This window comes from Helianthus annuus, chromosome 17 (genome assembly GCF_002127325.2).
Source record: "Helianthus annuus cultivar XRQ/B chromosome 17, HanXRQr2.0-SUNRISE, whole genome shotgun sequence".
Classification (NCBI taxonomy): domain Eukaryota; kingdom Viridiplantae; phylum Streptophyta; class Magnoliopsida; order Asterales; family Asteraceae; genus Helianthus; species Helianthus annuus.
In genome coordinates this window covers 115,639,634-115,653,240 of record NC_035449.2, presented here as the reverse complement: position 1 = coordinate 115,653,240, position 13,607 = coordinate 115,639,634, and positions in this window count along the sequence as shown.

Sequence of the window (13,607 nt, the reverse complement as noted above, 5' to 3'; positions counted from 1 at the left end):
GGGAATGGAATTGAAGGAATGAGATTGACTAGATTCGTACATACACTGTTACTAGACTACCATACCATCGTCTTCGGTTGTGCAGGACACATACGTAAAACCTACGTATACTTGTGCTATTCACTGTCCTCAGGTTGCGAAGGACACTCACGTAAAACCTACGTGAACTTATACTCACTACTGCCTCGGTTGTGTCAGGCACTTACGTAAAACCTACGTAAACCCCCGCGTACCCCTATCCTCGGTTGTGAAGGATTACTTACGTAAAACCTACGTAAACCCCCGCGTACCCCTATCCTCGGTTGTGAAGGATTACTTACGTAAAACCTACGTAAACTTGTATGTATTACTGTTCTCGGGATATCTAGAACACTTATGGTTACGAATAGTCTAGTGGTTATACAACATGGGACTGAAATCACAATTTTTAAACTAGTGGACTGAAATAGTGATTTTTGACAAACCACATGGACGAAAACAGTAATTAGCTCTTTATATTTTATCACTCAAATGGCTACTTATTTACTTCTTGAATAACATGTTTGACCACTGTATCTTCTTTTCAATAATCATCTTCGCAATCACCATATCTATCGCGTACCGAGTATATCCATTAGTTTTTTTAAATATAATTTTCTTATTATTTGGTATATAAAATCATATTTATTCAAGCCGTGTAATACACAGAGTTTTTAAAGATATAACTTTTTTATTATTTGGTAAACAATATTACATTTATTCAACTAGTGTAATACACATAGTTTTATAAATATATATTTTTTTTATTTTGTATATAAAATTACTCAATCCGTACAATATGGTTCTTATAAATATAACTTTTTATTATTTAATATATAAAATTATATTTATTTAATCCATGCCATAAAGGAGGTTTTTAAAGATATATTGTTTTATTATTTAGTATAAAAAATTCATTTATTCAACCCGTATAATACATGGGGTTATATCCTAATAGATTTCTAGGGAAAAGATCAAATAGGAAGTTAATTTTGGCTAGGAAGGATAGGAAGCCATAGGATTATGACATGTGGCAACATATAAAATAAAGAAAAAGGGTATTTTAGTCAATCCAACTCCTTCTTCTTCCTTTTTCAAAACCCAGTAACTTCAAAACCCATCATTTTCAAAACCCACCATCTTCAACCATTTCTTTACTTTCTATCTCAATAATCACTACATTATAGTGCGATTTTCATCACCAATCAATGATTCAAAACCCGATCAACGTGTTCTTCAGCTTTTTTTTGAAGAAAACCCAGCTTAATTTCATAAAAAAAATCTCGTTTTTTCCGGTGATTTTGGAGATAATCACTCGATTTGTTCGATTCGAGCGTTGATAAGTGTTTCTATCATTCAAATTTCGTCAATTGATGAAGAAATCGGCTTCGATCCATGTAAGAAATTCTTTAATTTAATTTTCACGATCTGGGTTTTTTATTTAGTAATTGCGTTTTACGATCTTGGCGGGGGCCCGGGGGCGGCAGCCCCTGGTAGCGGGGTCCCAGGGGCGGCAGCCCCTGGCGGGGTCCAAGGGGCAGAGCCCCTGGCTGGGGTTGAGCTGCATTTTACTAAAAATGCATCAGAAAAATTAATTTTCCAGAAATTGGCTCATTTCGAAGACAGTAATTCGTAGACAATTCAGACAGTTCACAGTGACAGACAGTTTTATGTGTCCATTGCGTTTTAGAAATAAGAGAGTTTTATGTGGTTTCTGGCTATTGCGTTTTAGAAAAAAAAACACATTTTTAAGTGTTTTTAGTCATTGCGTTTTAGGTAAAACACATTTTTTAGGTGTTTTCAGTCCATTGCGTTTTAGAATGAGTCATTTTTAAGTGTTTTCTGGCCATTGCGTTTTACAAATAAGACATTTCTGTGTGTTTTTGGTGCATTGCGTTTTAGGTAAAACACTTTTTTATGTGTTTTCAGTCCATTGCGTTTTAGAAAACAGACATTTTAAGTGTTTTCTGGCCATTGCGTTTTACAAATAAGACATTTCTATGTGTTTTTTGTGCATTGCGTTTTAGGTAAAACACCTTTTTATGTGTTTTTGGTGCATTGCGTTTTAGGTAAACACATTTTTATGTGTTTTTGTGTTTTCTGGCCATTGCGTTTTACAAATAAGTCATTTCTTCGTGTTTTCTGGCCATTGCGTTTTACAAATAAGACATTTCTTTGTGTTTTTGGTGCATTGCGTTTTAGAAAAATGTCATTTTTTAGGTTTTTTTTTTCATTGCGTTTTACGTAACTGGTGGTTTTTCTATTGCGTTTTACGTAACTGGGTTTTAAATTTTTTTTTAAATTTAGCAATAGTATACTCATTTTAAAGATAAAAAAACGCTCATTTTTTGGTGCAATTTTTATAAAAAATAATGTCGTATGAAAGAGTTATTAACGTTTAAAAAATGGGGGGGGGGGGGAATTGGAGGAGAGAGAAACTATTGGCTTGGATTGACTAGAATGCCCTTGAACAAACTCACGCGCCTCTTTTCTTCCTTTCAATTTCCCTGATTTAATCTTAGCCCTTGATTAACTTAATGGATGGTTAAGATCACTTCCTAGCCTTCCTAGCCAAATAAACTTTCTATTGTATCTCAACCCTAGATTTCTATAGCACCAAAATTACTCAACGCCACCTTTGTTATATGATTTTTTGTTTTGTTTTGTTTTGAGTTCATTATGATAAAGTCACCTCAAACAAATAACGCGCCCCACAAACTAAAAAACACTCGCGCTATTCCCTTGTTTGACAAAATGAAAACTGAAAAGGACTAAAACAACAACCTACCCAACTGTGGATTGGATATGCCTCAAAATCGTCCACCCATTTAAATATATAAATATTATTTGTATTTCACATATTGAAATTACACTTGCTAATAATTCATGATTATAAGCATAAATCTGTTGATATATTTTTATTAGATAAAAATAGTTTAATTAATCTTGTTTCGATTACGAGGAATAATTAAGGTCGATATATTGGACTTCTCTTTTGAGACTTGAATCGAAAATAAAAATGGAACTAGAGTTATTTTTTCAGATGTAAAAGGTCTGCAGTATGCGGACCACATCTGCAAACGTCTGCACGAGAAGAGGTGGACTAAATGTCTGCGAGTGTAATAAAAAGAGTGTTTGGTTAACTCAAAACCCTACATCTGCAAACCTTCTCTTCCAAAACCTTCTTTGTTCAATTTGTTCCCGGTACACAAACTCTTTTGCCCTAATCTTCATCAAACCCTCAAATTTCAAACAAATTCCCTCAATTTCTCCTCCGATTCACTTCAATCTCTTCACTTTCTCTCTCTTAAACACAAAATCGACACCTAAAATGTGACACTCTAGGTTTTCCCGAGTAACCCTTTTGTATTAACATTGTGTGTATATACGTTATTAAATGAAAGTGCGTGTTACCTTGATGTTCTATGTGATCCTTTTGCTATGTATGTATGTATGTGTAGTATATATATAAATGTATAAATACTAGTGAACTGAGACTACGAACCCGACTCGAGACCATTCTCGGTCTCGAGTAAACAGTAACGGTTGGGCCGGTTGGGCCGCAACCTCCCTTAGCCCACTCGGAAACCCACTTAGGGTACACCACCTAATATATATACCCGAAAACCCTCACACTCTCCTCTACACTCTCTCTCACTTCATCCTCACTCCCTCCCTCTCTAGAAAACCTTAAACCCTAACAATCAAGCATCACCTCTCCTCTCCTTTCTCTCGGATTCAACCGGCAACAAGGAATCTCGGTCAAAGCTCATCATCATCACCGGATACTTCATTTTCTCACCATCTTCCTTGACTCGGTGCCTTTTCATCAACCGGTTAGTGTTAATGTGTGTTAAAAGTTTTGGTGTGTTAATGAATAAGAAACATGTCTAGTCTAGAGGTCTTTTGTATGATGTTTGTTTGATTGGTGAGTTTGATATTGTGTGTGAACTATTCTATGATGATGTTTGCTAAGATGTTCCAAAATGACAAAAGAATGATAGTTTAAAGAGTGTTTAGGACCATCCGGATTATGTTCAATGTTATAAAACAAATGCTTCTTTTGTTACTTGCAAGATGATCTTGATATCTAAGTGATTTTTGTTCATAGAATGCATGGTTATGTAGGAGGAACATGTTTGTTATAGAGAAATCCTAAAGATGAACTAGATGAACATGTGATGAATATGTGTTGAATGTGTTTGAATGTTGTTACAAATATTTGAAAAACTTGTTGTTTGATCCATTTTGGTTAAGTGCTAGACAAGGGAACATGTTTGTGAAACCTTATTGGATAGTACATAAGGGCATGAAATCAGAATTCTGTTGCATAGTACAATTCGGGCAGATGCATCAGAATCAGCAGGTAAACGACTCGAGACCAACGATTGCGACTCGAGACCATGGAGCTACAACTCGAGACCGCAACGGTTGCGACTCGAGACCTGGACCAAGCAACTTCAAAACAGACTTCAGGGACTCGAGACCATCAAGGTCTCGACTCGAGACCACATCGTGACAACGCGAGACGAGACTCGAGATCTCCGGGGTTGCGAGTCATGCCTGCACCACTCGAGACCAACCATTACAAGCCGAGACCTCCTGGTTGCGACTCGAGACCGCATGTTCTCGAGTCGAGACCACCTTGTCTCGACTGAGCTGTTCACTTTAGTTATTGGGCCACGACGTGATTTGTTTGGGCTGCTTGTTTAACTGAACTATGTGTTAGTTGATACTGTTGACTGATCCAATAGTAGAACAGGCCCAATAACTCAACATGTAACTGTATGCATGCTATGTGTTAGATTATGTGTAAATATACGTGACATTCTTTGTACCCAAACCTGACCTATACTGGTAACCATGTTAGGACGCGGTGACCAGCGTGTTTGACAAGTAACCTAATCTGCCGAGCAACCCAAGGTGAGTTCACACACTAAAAGCATGCGTCCCAAGGAGGGACACGGACAAACTGCCAACTTTGGGAAAAATACTTTTGAACTATTATTTCCGGGGGAAATCCGAATGGGTATTTACTATCTCCGGGGGAGATACGTTTGGATATTATTTATAAATCACAACTAGCCAAGCTAAACGAAACTCTATCACCTTACGTCCCTGCTTACAGTACCGATTAATCGCCGGGGGCGAACGGGTTATTAGTTGATAGCGCTATTAGGTTTGACAACCTCACACCGTGACCGGGGGAGATCGGGCGTGAACTAGTAGACCTTGCATCTTGGTCAATGACGATAGACATTGACTCGGGGCACAACAACTTTCCGTCAACAGTTTCGGTATCTACAGTTTAGTGAGCTTACAGATGGGGTAGCTCCCCACAACGTGATTATAAATGCTTTATCTAAACAACTTACGTTTTCAAAAACTAAAACTGGACAACTAGTGAACTCGCTCAACTTTACGTTGACACCTTACTGCATGCTTTGCAGGTACCCAGTGATTCAGGAGCTTGCAGCTAGCGGATGTGTAGTGGTCGTCTAACCCGTGTGTTGGGTTCTAAACAAACTTGAACTAAGAATCTTGTTCTAAGCTATTTTGTCTTTGCTTCCGCTACTTACCTGAACTATTACTTAAACTTAAATACTTTTGAACTTTGATTATGATATTTGCCAACCTTGTGGTTGGTAAGTATTACTTATGTTATTAATTAAATTGCTCAGTATAATTGGTGGCTGGATCCTGGTCAGTCACGCCCCCAAGCGGTGGTGTTCCGCAGGTGGATTTTAGGGGTGTGACAGATTGGTATCAGAGCCATTGGTTATAGTGAACTTGGTTTTAAAAAGGGGAAATCTTTTTGAGAAAAACCAGACTATAACCCGTGATTCGTGACGACACTACACTCCAAGTGCAAGACTCAACACATTAGACCTCATAGCTCGGACTAGTGTTTACTTGCTTGCTTGCTTTATGTTTTCTGTTTTGCTATACGTACTAGTGTGCCTAGTTAGATAGATACACCTCCTTCTTCTATCTCATTCTCGCTACATTACGACATCACACTCATACTATGTTTTCTGATTATGAAGACAATGAGTGGACGTGGAAGAGGAAACATTAACATGACTCAGGCTCAATTCACTAACCTGCTTAACACGGTGGCTGCAGCTTTCGCAGCTCACCCTGGAGGTAAACTCGTTATCCTAGGATGTTTAGATCCTACCGCCGCATCGTCTTTTACCCCTAAACCTATTCGCTTCGCTTCTCACAACAGGTCAGCATGCACCTGCGCAACCACATGTGTGTACTTTCAAAACTTTCATGGATTGCAAACCTCTCCCATTCAATGGCACTGAGGGTGCCATAGGTCTTCTGCACTGGATTGAGAAAGTCGAAGCTGTCTTTGCTGTCTGTGAGTGTTCCCCTGCGAATTGGGTGAAGTTTGCTACTGGTACGCTCGAAGGAAACGCGCTTTCCTGGTGGAAGGCGCAAATTCAGATGTTTGGATTGGAAACTGCTAATGCTACTGCGTGGGAGGATTTCAAGGACATGATTAAGGAGGAGTATTGTCACAGGGATGACATCCACAAGCTCGAAAACGAGTACTATGAGCTCAAGATGGTTGGATCAGAGATCGAGGCATACACCAAACAGTCCAACGACTATGCTGCTCTTTGCCCAAACATGTCTTGACCCATGTACCGAAGAATCGAGTTGTACATCAAGGGTTTGGCTCCAGAAATTCGAAGCCATGTGACTGCAGCCAACCTCAATACCATTCAGCCGGTCGTTCGTCTTGCTCACAAACTCACTGATCAGGCTGTGGAACAGGGCAAGCTGCCCAAAAGGACCAGTGCTACTGCTGGAACTTCTAATGACAACAAGCGTAAGTGGGAAGGAAATCAAAGCAAGGATGCTAACGCCACTCAGGCCCCAACCCAGCAAAGGAAAACTGACAACAACAAGGGCCCTCAACAACAGGGTGGCTATCGCGGGAACCACCCCAAGTGCAACAAGTGCAATCAACATCACAGTGGGCCTTGTGGGAAAAGTCAGTGTTAGCGATGTAACAAGATGGGGCATGAGGCCAAGGACTGTAGGAGTCCACGTCCCGCGGGGCAGAACCAGCAGCAGCATCATGGGAACGTCAAGGGTTGTTTCCAGTGTGGAGCTGAGGGGCACTTTAAGAAGAATTGCCCTGAACTGAACCAGAACCGCAACAATAATCAGGGAGCTGGAAACAACGAACAAAACAGCAATGCTGGGAATTGTGCAAGGGGAAGGGCCTTTGTGATTGGAGCTGGAGAAGCGAGGAATGACCCCAACGTCGTGGCGGGTAAGTTCCTACTCGATGATCGTTATGTTTCTGTATTATTTGATTCTGGAGCCGATGCTAGTTATGTGTCCCTACGTATTAGTAAGAAGCTTAAGCGCCCGCCTTTGTTACTAAGTTCTAAACATATCGTCGAGCTAGCTAATGGTAGAAACATCGAGGCCTCACATGTTATCAGCAACTGCAAACTAGTACTGTCTGGTCAGACCTATAGTGTCGATCTTTTCCCTATTGCTCTTGGAAGCTTCGACGTCGTTATCGATATGGATTGGTTATCCAAACATCGCGCGGAAATCCTCTGTCAAGAGAAAATGGTTCGCATTCCCCGCCGTTCTAGCAAACCCCTCATCGTGCAAGGTGACAAAGGCGGAGAAGTCACAGGCATCATCTCGTTCTTAAAAGCCCAGAAATGTTTACGAAAGGGGCACACCGCTATCTTAGCACTTGTCACCAACACACAGGAAAAAGAAAAGAGGATTGAAGATTTTCCTGTAGTACGCGACTACCCCGAGGTATTTCCTGAAGAACTACCTGGACTCCCTCCCCACCGTCAGGTTGAATTCCAAATCGAGCTGGCTCCCGGAGCAGCGCCTATAGCTCGTGCGCCTTATCGACTAGCCCCCGCTGAACTGAAGGAACTTTCTACGCAACTACAGGAACTATTGGATAAAGGATTTATCCGTCCTAGTTCGTCGCCCTGGGGAGCACCAGTACTCTTTGTTAAGAAGAACGATGGCACTTTCCGAATGTGCATCGACTATCGTGAGCTGAACAAGGTTACCATCAAGAATCGCTACCCTCTCCCGCGTATCGACGACCTATTCGATCAGTTGCAAGGATCGAGCTACTACTCAAAGATTGACCTACGATCGGGCTATCATCAGCTAAGAGTCCGTAATGAAGACATCTCCAAAACTGCATTCAGAACTCGTTATGGTCATTACGAATTCCTTTCATGCCCTTTGGGATGACTAACGCACCTGCAGTTTTCATGGACCTCATGAACCGAGTGTGCAAGCCTTACCTCGACAAATTCGTGATTGTGTTTATCGACGACATCCTGATCTAATCGAAAAGTCAAGAAGAGCATGAACAGCACCTACGCCTTATCCTCGAACTCCTTCCTAGTGAGCAACTGTACGCCAAGTTCTCGAAATGTGACTTCTGGCTTCGAGAAGTCCATTTCCTTGGGCACGTGGTCAATAAGGACGGAATTCACGTCGACCCAGCTAAGATCGACTCTATAAAGAATTGGCCTACGCCCAAAACCCCGACCGAAGTTCGTCAGTTCTTGGGGTTGGCAGGGTACTATCATAGGTTTATCAAGGGGTTCTCAAAGATTGCTCAGCCTCTCACGACTCTCACTCAGAAGGGTATGGCTTATAAATGGAATGAAGCTCAGGAATCCGCATTTCAGAAGCTAAAGGATAACCTCTGTAGTGCTCCTATTCTCTCGTTACCTGAAGGTACCGACGACTTTGTGGTTTACTACGATGCGTCTATTCACGGGCTCGGTTGTGTGTTAATGCAACGCAAGAAAGTTATTGCCTACGCCTCTCGACAACTTAAGGTTCACGAAAGGAACTACACTACGCACGACTTAGAACTGGGAGCAGTGGTTTTTGCGCTTAAGATATGGAGACATTACCTGTACGGTACCAAGTGCACTGTTTACACCGATCACATGAGTCTCGAGCATATCTTCAAGCAAAAGGAATTAAACATGCGACAACGCCGATGGGTCGAACTCTTGAATGATTATGAATGCGCAATCAAGTACCATCCGGGCAAGGCCAATGTCGTGGCAGACGCCCTCAGCCGAAAAGACACTACGCCCAAGTGCGTGCGAGCACTACAACTTACCATCCAGTCTAACCTCCCTACTCAGATTCGAAATGCTCAGGTTGAAGCACTGAAACCGGAGAACATCAGGGCTGAGTCCCTGCGAGGATCGAGGCAACAATTAGAACAAAAAGAAGATGGCGCTTACTATGTGACAGGGCGCATTTGGGTTCCACTCTACGGAGATCTACGTGAACTTGTAATGGATGAAGCCCATAAGTCCCGTTACTCAGTACATCCTGGTTCGGACAAGATGTACCACGACTTAAGGACTACGTATTGGTGGCCGGGCATGAAAGCCCACATAGCAACATATGTCAGCAAATGTTTGACCTGCGCGAGAGTCAAGACTGAGTATCAGAAACCAGCAGGCCTACTCCAACAACCAGAAATCCCGAAATGGAAATGGGAACAAATTTCCATGGATTTCGTCACTGGCCTACCTAGATCCCAACGCGGGAATGATACTATTTGGGTAATAGTAGATCGATTGACCAAGTCCGCACACTTTTTGGCTATTAAGGAGACAGACAAGTTTTCTACCTTGGCGGAGGTTTACTTAAGATTTGGGTAATAGTAGATCGAGGCACGGGGTGCCAACCTCCATTATTTCCGACCGAGACGCTCGTTTTACTTCGGAGTTGTGGCAAGCTATGCACAGATCCTTCGGCTCACGTTTGGGCATGAGCACCGCTTATCACCCACAAACGGATGGGTAGTCTGAACGCACCATCTAAACCCTGGAAGACATGCTTAGAGCATGTGTGATCGATTTCGGCAGGAATTAGGAGAAGCATCTACCGCTAGTGGAGTTCTCCTATAATAACAGCTACCACACCAGCATTCAGGCAGCACCCTTCGAGGCATTGTACGGTCGTAAATGCCGATCACCTCTTTGCTGGGCGGAAGTTGGTGACAGCCAGGTCACAGGCCCCGAACTGGTGGTAGACACAACGGAGAAGATTGCCCAGATCAGACAACGCATGGCGGCAGCTCATGACCGTCAGAAAAGCTACGCTGATAAGCGTAGGAAACCGCTAGAATTCCAGGTCGGGGACCGGGTTCTACTTAAAGTCTCACCCTGGAAGGGTGTGGTTCGTTTTGGTAAACGGGGCAAGCTTAATCCGCGATATGTTGGACCATTCGAAATTACCGAGAGGATCGGTAAGGTCGCTTATAGATTGAATCTACCTGAAGAGCTGAGTGCGGTGCACAATGTTTTCCACGTGTCTAATATGAAGAAGTGTCTGTCAGATGAAACACTCATAATCCCCTTTAAGGAACTCACTATTGACGAACATCTACACTTTACTGAGGAACCGATTGAGATCACGGATTGAGAAATCAAAACCCTCAAACGTAGCCAGATACCTCTCGTGCGAGTTCGTTGGAACTCGCGACGTGGCCCAGAGTTTACCTGGGAGCGAGAAGACCAGATGAAGTGCAAGTATCCCCAGTTGTTCCCAAACGAAACCCCCAGCACTGAAGCTACAACCGACTTTCGGGACGAAATTCCAAACTAACGGGGGGATGATGTGACACCCTGTTGAAACGCTCTCACTCATACTAGCTTGACAGTGGCTGCCTTAACTTTCGGGATGAAAGTTCTTAAAACTTGGGGATAATGTGACACTCTAGGTTTTCCCGAGTATCCCTTTTGTATTAACATTGTGTGTATATACGTTATTAAATGAAAGTGCGTGTTACCTTGATGTTCTATATGATCCTTTTGCTATGTATGTATGTATGTGTAGTATATATATAAATGTATAAATACTAGTGAACCGAGACTACGAACCCGACTCGAGACCATTCTCGGTCTCGAGTAAACAGTAACGGTTGGGCCGGTTGGGCCGCAACCTCCCTTAGCCCACTCGGAAACCCACTTAGGGTACACCACCTAATATATATACCCGAAAACCCTCACACTCTCCTCTACACTCTCTCTCACTTCATCCTCACTCCCTCTCTCTCTAGAAAACCTTAAACCCTAACAATCAAGCATCACCTCTCCTCTCCTTTCTCTCGGATTCAACCGGCAACAAGGAATCTCGGTCAAAGCTCATCATCATCACTGGATACTTCATTTTCTCACCATCTTCCTTGACTCGGTGCCTTTTCATCAACCGGTTAGTGTTAATGTGTGTTAAGAGTTTTGGTGTGTTTATGAATAAGAAACATGTCTAGTCTAGAGGTCTTTTGTATGATGTTTGTTTGATTGGTGAGTTTGATATTGTGTGTGAACTATTCTATGATGATGTTTGCTAAGATGTTCCAAAATGACAAAAGAATGATAGTTTAAAGAGTGTTTAGGACCATCCGGATTATGTTCAATGTTATAAAACAAATGCTTCTTTTGTTTCTTGCAAGATGATCTTGATATCTAAGTGATTTTTGTTCATAGAATGCATGGTTATGTAGGAGGAACATGTTTGTTATAGAGAAATCCTAAAGATGAACTAGATGAACATGTGATGAATATGTGTTGAATGTGTTTGAATGTTGTTACAAATATTTGAAAAACTTGTTGTTTGATCCATTTTGGTTAAGTGCTAGACAAGGGAACATGTTTGTGAAACCTTATTGGATAGTACATAAGGGCATGAAATCAGAATTCTGTTGCATAGTACAATTCGGGCAGATGCATCAGAATCCGCAGGTAAACGACTCGAGACCAACGATTGCGACTCGAGACCATGGAGCTACAACTCGAGACCGCAACGGTTGCGACTCGAGACCTGGACCAAGCAACTTCAAAATAGACTTCAGGGACTCGAGACCATCAAGGTCTCGACTCGAGACCACATCGTGACAACGCGAGACGGGACTCGAGATCTCCGGGGTTGCGAGTCATGCCTGCACCACTCGAGACCAACCATTACAAGCCGAGACCTCCTGGTTGCGACTCGAGACCGCATGTTCTCAAGTCGAGACCACCTTGTCTCGACTGGGCTGTCCACATTAGTTATTGGGCCACGACGTGATTTGTTTGGGATGCTTGTTTAACTTAACTATGTGTTAGTTGATACTGTTGACTGATCCAATAGTAGAACAGGCCCAATAACTCAACATGTAACTGTATGCATGCTATGTGTTAGATTATGTGTAAATATACGTGACATTCTCTGTACCCAAACCTGACCTATACTGGTAACCATGTTAGGACGTGGTGACCAGCGTGTTTGACAAGTAACCTCATCTGCCGAGCAACCCAAGGTGAGTTCACACACTAAAAGCATGCGTCCCAAGGAGGGACACGGACAAACTGCCAACTTTGGGAAAAATACTTTTAAACTATTATTTTCGGGGGAAATCCGAATGGGTATTTACTATCTCCGGGGGAGATACGTTTGGATATTATTTATAAATCACAACTAGCCAAGCTAAACGAAACTCTATCACCTTAAGTCCCTGCTTACAGTACCGATTAATCGCCGGGGGCGAACGGGTTATTAGTTGATAGCGCTATTAGGTTTGACAACCTCACACCGTGACCGGGGGAGATCGGGCGTGAACTAGTAGACCTTGCATCTTGGTCAATGACGATAGACATTGACTCGGGGCATAACAACTTTCCGTCAACTGTTTCGGTATCTACAGTTTAGTGAGCTTACAGATGGGGTAGCTCCCCACAACGTGATTATAAATGCTTTATCTAAACAACTTACGTTTTCAAAAACTAAAACTGGACAACTAGTGAACTCGCTCAACTTTACATTGACACCTTACTGCATGCTTTGCAGGTACCCAGTGATTCAGGAGCTTGCAGCTTGCGGATGTGTAGTGGTCGTCTAACCCGTGTGTTGGGTTCTAAACAAACTTGAACTAAGAATCTTGTTCTAAGCTATTTTGTCTATGCTTCCGCTACTTACCTGAACTATTACTTAAACTTAAATACTTTTGAACTTTGATTATGATATTTGCCAACCTTGTGGTTGGTAAGTATTACTTATGTTATTAATTAAATTGCTCAGTATAATTGGTGGCTGGATCCTGGTCAGTCACGCCCCCAAGCGGTGGTGTTCCGCAGGTGGATTTTGGGGGTGTGACATAAAATCACCCAATCATGTCCGATTCACTTCAATCTCTTCACTTTCTCTCGCCGGAACTGAACATCTCTGAGTCCGTCGCCGGAACTGAACATCTCCGCCGTAAACTCTACCGTCGCCAAGAACAACATCCACCGGGACGTGAGGGAGGCTCGTCGGCGGTCTGTGGAGAGTGGAGGAGGCTCGTCAGTGGTATGTGGAGGTTGGCGGGGGTGGGAGGAGGAGAAAGGTGGAGGAGAAGGTGGAGGGTTTGTGTGGGTTCTCTGTGTTTTCAAAATGTGGAGGAGAAGAGATTGTGCAGACCTAAGAATACATGGGTGAATGTCTGTGTGGTGAAGAGGTCTCGCAGACCTTTTTTAATGAAAGGTCTGCGAAAAAACAAACAAGCTGCGGACTCCAAACCTCTG